Below are 10,419 nucleotides of genomic sequence, written 5' to 3' on the forward strand. Positions count from 1 at the left end.
TTGGAGAAAGCTATTTTCAGAGAATTTCACTTTTTCTGGGTTTGAAAATGGTAACATGCCTTAAATCTGAAAGTCTGTTAATGTATGTAGTTGGGGAAAATTAGAGCCTAAACCTATCTATCAGTCTATGATTTGCCCATCACCAGGATACTTGGGCACTCACTGCAGTCCTTATTCAAGGAAAATCTCCCACTAAAGACCATGGGAGCTTTGCTGGAATAAAGATTGTAGGATCAGGCCCTTAGCAGAATGGAAATCCTAGTTATTTGCTTAATTTTGAACCCATCTGTCTCCCTTCCATTATGTGTCTTGACATCTTTGGTGTGGGGGAAAAATTGAACATGGTTCTTTTTGTATGTTGAACACCATATTGGAAAGCACGGAACAGTCAAGAAGTTGGGATGAGAAACATAAATGGATTCTCATGTGGAAATAGTTTGTGACAGGAATAAGTACATGTTCATAGGTTTACCTCCATTAATTGTGATCCACTACTGGAGGATAGCATTGGAGATGAGAAGAATAACACAAAAATTTGCTCCAATTTAGCTGCATGTGCACCTTTAGCTATGATTACCCCGTATCAGGCTTTTAAATACTTAATAAACTTTTTCTCCTTCACAAAGTTTAGAGGGGAAAATGAAGTCTGGGTGAAATTTTAACAGATTAAGACTTCAGATAGATCTGTATTCCTCTGAGCGTGAAAGACACCTTTGATTAATGGTTTGCTGTACCTCTGCTAGCATTACAAATCTTTAGTAAATATACCACTAGGACATTAATGTGTGGGATGAGTGTAAGTAGAATAGGCTGCATATGCAGGAAGCACAGCAGAATTTCCATGGGCCATGGAGCAGAAATCTAATGATCTTCTTCCTTTAATCTGGCACACTTTGTAAATGAAGTTGGCACAGAGATATATGCAGTACTTCAAAATAATTTACCTCTATTGCAGGGCCCTTAACGTTTTGACAATATTACTGGTTCTTATAATCGCTTAACAAGTACTTTTTTTCTAAAGTCTTATCCGTTTTCTTTGGCATGCAATATTTTAGTTATTTGGTAAATCCATTATGGTTTAAAGCACAGAGTCCTCAGAGCATCAGGAAGGATATGTATAATAGCACAACTGAAGTCACAGCAAAGTGCTTATGTAAAAATTGTTTAAGCTAAATTACTTTAGTGTTCTTTGCTTCTTTATTTGCTTTACACTTGGGATAATATAGTTTTCAGTTTCAACCGCATCTTGAATTACAATTAGAGCTGAAGATCAGAGACAAAAGCTACTTCATAGTTAAATTAAACTATTGAATTGTAATTGTCGAAACAACCAAGCAAAAAAAGAAAAATATAAAAACAAAAACAAAACCCAGAATTGACTGAAGAGGAAGCGAAGGACAGAGCAAAACCCAACTGGAAGGATTTAAGAAAATGGGGTAACAGATGACACATGGCTTAAAGAGTATTTGCAATAAAATTAACATTAGACAGCTCATATAACATAGTAGTCCTCAATATGCAGAAATAAGAATGTGGTAACTGATAACTACTGTTACACAAAGAGGGTACAGTTCAGTTCTCAGATGCAAGTCATGGAATTCAAATTCATATCTCTGCTGGACACTAAAAACCATGGACTTAACAGAGACAGTGGTTTTATGGCCCATTACAACATTTATAATACACCCTGCTGCCTACTAATTCTCCGTTGTCCTATGCCAGGCAGAGGTGTTAATTGCCCACTTCATTTAAGTGGTCTCCTACAACATGTGTGAACCCCTTATGTTTAACAATCTGTCCCACCTAGTATTTGCCTTGAACACTCTGGTTTCTGTCTCCAGACCTGAAGCAGAGCTCTGTGAAGCTCAAAAGCTTCTCTCTTCCACCAACAGATGTTGATCCAATAAAAGATATGCCCTCACCCACCTTGTCCCTCTCCCCATTAGCATGTATACTAACTGTTCAGGCATTGTCAATTAATATAACCTTATATGAAGTGGACAAGAGCCTTCCCATGCTATATCATGTAGGTAAGACAACAACTAGAGCTGAGTCAGTGGTTTAGAACCATATCAACAGATCCAAGCACCTCTGAACTTTGCATTTGATCCCAAGAATCTTTAAAGATTCTTCCACTTTCTGACAATGAGAGCCATTGTTTACTTTGTTCCAGGGCTTGTTTCTGAATCAGGAGCGACGGAAGCTGCCTAAAAGTGGGGGGACCACTGGCACCCAAACTATGGCCCCATCCCCTCATACCACCCCTTCTTTCCGAGCCCCTACCTTCACGCTGCCCCTTCCCTATGAGACCCACCCTTGCTCTGCCCCTTCTCTCTGAGCCCCTACCCTTCCACCACCCCTTCCTGTCGAGGCCCCGCTCCTATTCTGCTTCTTCCTCCCCCTAAGACTCTGCCCCCCCACTCGTTTCTCTCTGCCCCTTCTCCCTGTTGCTTGCCCTTATGGCTGGCAAAAAGTAGGAGGGCTTTTAAAAGTAATGAGGCCATGGTCCCCGAGCCACCCCGTTCCAGCACCCCTGTTCTGAATTAGGTCTACAGTCTGAAGCCCTTCTTCATTATCAATTCTGACATCTGCCAGAGGCATGAGCAGAGTTATTTTCTTGCTTGCTGCTGCTTAGGTAGTACCTGATTTAACAGACATTGGATTGGGCATTGGTGTACTTTGGTTCCTCCTATTCATTGCCTGTGGCACATAATAGTTTAGTCTCCTGTGGACTGTAATATTTTGGTTGAATTTCAGTTGTTGGGTTTAGTGTAGGGGTGCTGGGTGGTTAGGGTGGCCAACTTTCTAATTTGTGAAAACCGGACACTGAGCACTGGAACCTCCCCAATCCCCTTTCCGCCTCTTCCCTCGAAGCCCTGCCCCCCCCCCCCCACCTGTCACTCACTGCTCTCTCCAGATCCCTCCCCCTGCCAACTAAACAGGGGTCTATGGGTGGAGGGCTGACTGGGGCAGGACATTTGAGGGAGAGCCACACTCCAGCGGTGAGTGACTGGGACAGGGCCGGGGAGGGAGAGCCATGCTCTGGGGGTGGAGAGGTGACTAGGGCAGGATAGAGGGCAGCACCCCAGGGGTGCAGTACAGAGGATGCTGAGAAGGGGGCCCAGGCAGTGAGCCCAGCTACTGGCCCTGCTCCTCAAACACCGTGTGCTTCAGGATCCCTCCCTCTGGCTGCTGGTACCTCTTTCCGCCAGAGCTGGGCAGTTCTTGAGTGCTCCTCCAGCTCCAGCAGCAGCTGCTCTTCTCACCCTCCCAGCAGCAGAACGGAAGCTGACTGTGGACAGTTACTCAGGTAACCAGATTTCTGGTGTCCGGTCAATAGTTCTGACTGGACACGATCAGGTCCCCTTTTCGACATGACTTTCTGGTCGAAAACTGTACTCCTGGCAACTCTATGGTGTTGGTGGCCTAGGATATAAAGGAAGTCAGACTAAATTATCTGGTGGTCCCTTCTGGTTCTCACTGATTTCAGTGGGCATAGGATCAGGCCCATAAGGCCTCCACATCATACCACAGGTGGCTTCTACTTTTTACAGCATTTATTGAAAACAGACCCTTCTTTAAATGCTTCAATAGCCTCTCATGAATCTTCGCTCTCCGTTTGGTCAACCAATCTTACAGGGTTGTTATTACACAGACTGCTTTGTTAAGAGGAGTTTAATCAAACTTCCCTTTCAAATGAAACCCACGCATGTCAGAAGTGAGCAAGCGGCTAATTTACACTCTCAGTGATAGAACAGTATGTGTAGCCTCATCCTGATTATCATTATGTTTTAACTGTAATCAAAAAACAGCTTGTGCTGTCAGAATGACCTGGTAGAGGGGAAAAGATCTGCTGTCCTCCCAGGCCACGTTTCTCAGCACACACTTACTGCCAGACTATAGTTTTGTGATGCCTTTCTAATTGGTTTCTAGGTCTATTGTTGCATTCAAAAGAAAGGCAATTTGGCTGATTAACCATCTTGCTTTCTTCTTGTGCAGCAGAAGAAGATGAAAATGACTCATTGCTACAGTAGTTAGTTTGAAAGAGGGCAAACAAAGATCATGGCTGGGCAACACACTTTGCTGCAATGACATAGGTTTTCCATAGTCTTTACCTTGTGATTAATCAAATCTATTTTATTTTCCTAATGGATGTTCCCACTGTAGTTACCCTGTATTACTATCTGTAGAATTATTTTTAATCTCACTAAGAGAAGAATACTACCAAGCTCTTGCAGTCTGTTTAGGATTGCCATAGATCAATATTTCCAATGAACAACATCCAAAGGGAAATTAGACTGTAAGATCATCTTTCAGTTGATCACGGATTGTTCCCTCCCTTAGAATGAATAAAGCCTCTGTAAAATCTTTCATTTCCACCCAATGCTTGCAGTGCTTGATCTGTTCCTGCGTCTGTTAAAGTCAACCATAGAATTATTTGCCAACTTCAATGGGAGCAGAACTGGCTCCTAAGTTAGTTAGCAGGACCAACATTTTCAAAACTGGCCTCTGATTGAGTACCCTAGTTTTTGGGTGCTCAACGAAACACACCTTAAGTTAGACATCTAAAACTACCTATAAGTAGAGACCACTTTTGAAAATATTGGTCAAATACCTTACTTGACCTTTTGTTCAAGAGCATGTCAAGTAAACTTCAATATTCCAAATAACTAACACGTCCAAGACACCAGAAATATAAACAATTGCTTTAAAAATGAACAATCAAATCACATGACCCAACCAAATCCTAATGCATTGAAATCAGTATCAGAATATTTCTCTAAGTTGCTCTGTTATAGTTTTGAATATTTATTTTAAATTTGGGAACAGACAGTAACTGCAACACTTCATAATTTCACTGCATCCAAGGCATAATATTACTCTCAACTATCAGAAGCACACAGTAGTGTGTCTAACTTCAGCCTGAAGTGATTTAGGAAATGAGATAACATAGCTCATCAAATCTGAGGCAAAAAAGGAAATGTAAGAGCCCTCATATCATCTTGTTGTCTAGGCTTGATGAAAATGTAATGAGCTAGAGAGATACACGTGACCCTTCACAATGACTAACACTGTTCTTGCTGAAGCCTAATGTTTCATTCACTGGCATTTTTCAGAAGTCAAAGTAAAGCATAATAATTCCACTAATTAAGTTCAATAGACACTTCAGAATTAATGTCCATAAAGTTCTGAAATGAAAATAATGCTACCTTGTCCTCGAGGATGCAAGTTGTGTTGGGAAATTGATTGGCTCATTCACTGTGACAGATTTGTTTTCTCACAGGTTACAAAGGCTTAATTTCCTCCATCTCTGAGCAAAATTTTGATACTGTAAAGAAATTTAAAATGCAAGCACTGTTATTTAAAACCAAACCAGACCTTAATGAAGTAAATTTCATTTAAATTTTCTTTTATGGATGACATTCTTTCAAGCATAGAAGTATAATATGTGTTTTAATAGAGGTCTCATTTATATTCCAGCAATTGTAAGAAAGATTGTTTCTGACACAAGAAGAAACATAATTGCTTTAATATTCAGATAAGCATTAGCAAGCTATTATGTTTTTGATCACACTCAAGACAGTTATCATTTCGGTAGGACATTTGTGGTACTTTGCGGAAGAGGGAGATTAAATCTCTTAGATTTTTATCAATTAGCTACAGAGTACATCCTTCCCTCATGCTACTAAGATCTCTTATTTATATCATAAGAAAATATTTCAAATCACTGAAGATTATCTACAAATCCTGTAAAGTGTTGACCACCTTCAACTCCCATTGACTTAAGGCCTCCTCTAAAATATCTTCACTGTGAATGCTTTAAACAGAACATATGCCAGTACAAAGCCAAATTATACACATTTGGAATTTGTAATGCTTACTGCTAGCCTAAAAATAGAATATCTGCATCAGGCATGTGGGTAGAATGTTATGTTCAGTTGGAATGAATGAATTATGTAGCTATGACTAGTCTTATTACTAAGTGATATCTAGCGTGCTTTTATTGGAGGAAATCCTGAAGTCTTTACTCAGGCAAACCCCACTGACTTCAACTGGTAATTTGCCTTACTAAAGGCAATGTAAAAAGTGAGTATGGACATCATGATTTGGTCTACCTTGATCTGGTTTAAGTTTTATTTCTATAGATGATACATTTTACATGTATATATTTTGGCAAATTGATTTTTTTAATATTGGGAAAGATGTTTCCTACAAGCTCATGGAGGAATATTGTCTGTATATCTGGCTCTAACCAACTTCCATTAAACAGCTTCCTTACATTCACCCACCAATAACTTTGGTGTGGCAAAGGAGAATATTGATGCAAAGTCTTAAGAAAACAGATAAAGCCATTTTTGAGTTACGATACACTTTAAAATAATTAAATATACAATTTTTACTTATCTCTAACATTTTCGTTCGCTTCCCTCTAGTTCCAAAACAGCTTATTACTACTCCTCCAGACTTTCAGTACTGTTATACCCCCTGGAAAACTCATACTCTGGTTATATTTGAAAAACATAAACTATAATTAGGGACCCATCCTTTTCGCATTGATTTCAGTGGGAACACAATCAGGCATTATATTACGTTTTGTGAAATGGCAATGATTTCTGTAACAATCTTGGGGTTCATTAACTAACAAACCAGTGAATGAGAAAGGAATCAAACTTTAATAAAACAAACTGGAGAGCATCTCTGGTGAACTGCTGCACACAGCCATGCGGTGTTCCTAACACCCGCCTCCAGGGTACATCTGCAAATTCCCACACACACAACACAGTCCCATATGAAGGAGTGTCTCCAAATCACAGTCTTTCATAAACATATCTCTACATCTTCCCTTTTAAAGAAAAATGAATTAACTCTTATATACATATATATAAACAGTTAACAATCTAATAACACATACATTAAATTCTCAACCCATCAGCTTGCATCTGATGAAGTGAGCATTCACCCAAGAAAGCTTATGCTCCAATACTTCTGTTAGTCTTAAAGGTGCCACAGGACCCTCTGTTGCTTTTTACAGATTCAGACTAACACGGCTACCCCTCTGATACTCAACCCATCTAGTACATTTCCATAAACCTAATGTGTCAGCTACGGTACCTATAGAGGAGAGGTTGCCAGCACATCACTCTCAAGTGAGTCTTTACCACTCACTTACCTCAAATACCCCTTCTCCCGGCAGGTTAGCAAGTCTCTATGAATCTTTCAGGATGTTTAATCTCCTGTTCTGATCTTCTCAGTATCAGCTTTTCATTAGAGTCTGAGTTGTTCTCTTGTTCCTTGACAGTTTCTCCTTTGTGCGTTGCTGATAAAGGATCAGTCAGATGGGAAATACCAGAGACCACCTCATCTGTCAATGTGTTGGAATCAGGGCCGGCTCCAGGCACCAGGAAAGGAAGCAGGTGCGTGGGGCAGCCAATAGAAAGGGGCGGCATGTCCAGGTCTTCGGTGGCACTTCGGCGGCAGCTCAAGCGCTCTGCTTTAGTCTTCGGCAGTGGGTCCTTCCCTCCATCTCTTCCTCTTTGGTGGCAGCTCAATTGGGTTTTTCTTTTTCTTTTTTCTTCGCCGCTTGGGGCAGCAAAAAACTGGAGCTGGCCCTGGTTAGAATTTCTGAGATTACTTGTAAATCTCTTCGATTATGTCAAATAGACGTTAGGTGCAGCTGTTCTTTAATGGTACCTCTTTGGCCCCAGTATCAGAGGTATGATTCCTCAGGCACACTCTATCACCTGAGTAAGAGATGGGAGTCACAGGCCTTTTTGTCAGAATAATATTTCTGCTTCCACTTCTAATTTTCTTTCATCTTCCATATTATTTCATTGTTATGAAATTTCAGTAAGTTATCAGTAATTGGTAAATTAGATCTGAACCTTCTTCCCATTAACAGCTGAGCTGGAGAAAAGCCATTCACCAAGGGCGTACTTTGGTAATCCAGTAACACTTCATACAAATCACCCCCCACTGTCAAGAGTCTTCTTCATAAGGTTCTTTACTATCTGTATAGATCTTTCCATAAGTCCATTTGATTGGGGGGTAATTTGTACTCAATGTTTTTGATGAAAATCCCAATATATGTCAAATTGCCTAAAATCTGCACTGGAAAATTGTGACCCATTATTGCTACAGACTCCATGTGTAATTCCAGGTCTGAAGAAGAGTCCCTTCATGTTGGCTATCACTGACTTACTATTGGGACTGTGCAGTGTGCATATTTCTGGATACAGAGAATAATAATCAGTGACAATTAAATAATCCTTTGATTGCCAGGTAAATAAGTCAGTGCCAACCTTATCATAAGGCCTTTGTGGAATTGGAGGAGGTCTCTGTGGCTCTGCTTGTTGGCATGGCTTGTATTTCAAGCAGGAAAAGCAGTTTCCTACCACATTAGTAGTGTCATGATTGATCCGTGGCCAATACAGCACCCCTCGTGCTCATAATTTGCACTTCTGAATTCCTACATGACCCTTGTGGATGTTCCGTAGCATTTCTTTTCAGAGGCTCATTGGAATTATAACCTTACTACCCTTGAAAATCACCCCATCCATCACAGTAAATTAATGTCTGCAGTTCCAATAGTCTTTTATACTGGGACAGCAACTGCTTATTTCTTCAGGCCACGATTTAATTATCACTTCTTTAAGGATTCCCAACGATTTATCTTTCTCTGTTTCCTCTCTTATTTGTTGCAGTTTCCTGTAAGGTAGGGGAATTGACTTTATAATCAGATCTACAAAGGTTTGCATCTCTGTCTCTAAAGTCTTCTTTGGTTTTGTGGGAGCCACTGCTCCGGTAAGTGCATCTGCAATTTACTAGGCATGAAGGTCACAACCAAATCATCCTTTCGCAGCTTTATCATCATTCTTTGAAACCTTAAGTTACAGTCATTTAGCAGTTGCTAAATATGCTATCAGGAGCTTGTGGTCTATTTCAGTTTCCACTGTCTCTCCGTAAATATGCTGATTGAATCTCTCACAGGCAAACAATATTCCTAGAAACTCCTTTTTGATCTATGTGTATCTGGTTTCTGCCTAAGTCAGTGATTTGGATGCATATTCCACTAGTTACCAACAATCCTCATGCTTCTGTAAAATCACTGCACCTAACCCAGTCTGTGAAGCATCTGCTGAAATTTTTACAGGCCTTACTGGTGCATAGCACTTCAACACTGGTTCATGCATCAGTTGTTTTAAACCTTCCCATGATTCCTCTTATTCAGCACCATTCCTTTTTATTCTCTAAGAGTTTTCGCAATGCTGCTGCTTGGGTAGATAGATTTGGTTTGAATTTTCCAACCTTGGACATCTTTCTTGGACTAGGGAAGTGGCATCATTTCAATGGCTGAAATATTCCTCTTTCCAGGTTTTACCCCTTCTTGGGATATAATGTCCCCAACAAAAGTCAGTTCTGTGACCCCTAAAACACATTTCTCCCTATTTAGTTTGAGGTTTGCAGCTCTAGTTGCATCCAGAATTTACCGAAGTCTACAATCATGCTCCTCTTTCGTTGAACCCTAGATGATGACGTCATCAATTGAGGTGTCAACACCATTAATATGTTCATAGATCATATGTATGGTTTTGTGGTGCATTTCTGATGCCGAAGCTATGCCGAAAGGTAGTGTAAAAATCTGTATCTTCCAAATAGGGTATTAAATGTGCATAGTTTTGAGCTTTCTTCAGTTAATTTTAGCTGCCAAAAACCTGAGGATGCATCCAATTTACTGATATATTGAGCATTTGCAAAGTGAGCCATAAACTCTTCTCTGGTTGGTAGTTTGAAATGTTCTCCTTTTATAGCCTTCTTGAGGTCTCTGGGATCTAAGGATATGCATAGCTGGCCACTACTTTTCTCCACAGTGACTAGGGAGCTCACCCGTTGTGTTGACTACTCAATTTTTTTTATTACTTGCATTGCTTCTATCCTTGCAAGCTCAGCTGGAGCTTATCCCCTGTAGTCCAAATAGCACCTTTCTACATGGATGGATAACTAGAGGGACCTGCTTGTTTATCCGGATTGTATGTTCACCTTGCAGGCAACCCAACCCTTGCAAAGGTCATGATATTCCTGAAAGTGTTCCTCATAGTCAGGTTCAGTATGATCTTGTAGTGAGAGCATCCATTTTACCAGATTGAGTTTCTCACATGCAGACAGGCCTAAAATTGGTGTCACCTCCTTTGGCACTACAATGAACAGGAGCTTGTACATGGTGTTTTTATGGTTGATGTGAGCAATGCACCTCCCCTTCACCAGGGTATTTGTTCCAGAATAATCAAGTATCAGAGGGGTAGCCGTGTTAGTCTGAATCTGTAAAAAGCAACAGAGGGTCCTGTGGCACCTTTGAGACTAACAGAAGTACTGGGAGCATAAGCTTTCATGGGTCAGAACCTCACTTCTTCAGATGCAAGT

At 40.5% G+C, this 10,419-nt stretch overlaps 1 long non-coding RNA gene across 1 annotated transcript in view; it reads right to left on the reverse strand.

Annotated features, from left to right (window-relative positions):
• Window positions 1-5,216: 5,216 nt before the first annotated feature.
• Window positions 5,217-10,419, reverse strand: part of LOC117871664 — a 25,787-nt gene continuing 20,584 nt past the window's right edge. Inside the window, exon 3 of the long non-coding RNA XR_004644321.1 lies at window positions 5,217-5,329. This is a non-coding gene — a long non-coding RNA (uncharacterized LOC117871664). The remainder of the gene's footprint in view (window positions 5,330-10,419) is intronic.

This window comes from Trachemys scripta, chromosome 2 (genome assembly GCF_013100865.1).
Source record: "Trachemys scripta elegans isolate TJP31775 chromosome 2, CAS_Tse_1.0, whole genome shotgun sequence".
In the NCBI taxonomy this organism is placed as follows: domain Eukaryota; kingdom Metazoa; phylum Chordata; order Testudines; family Emydidae; genus Trachemys; species Trachemys scripta.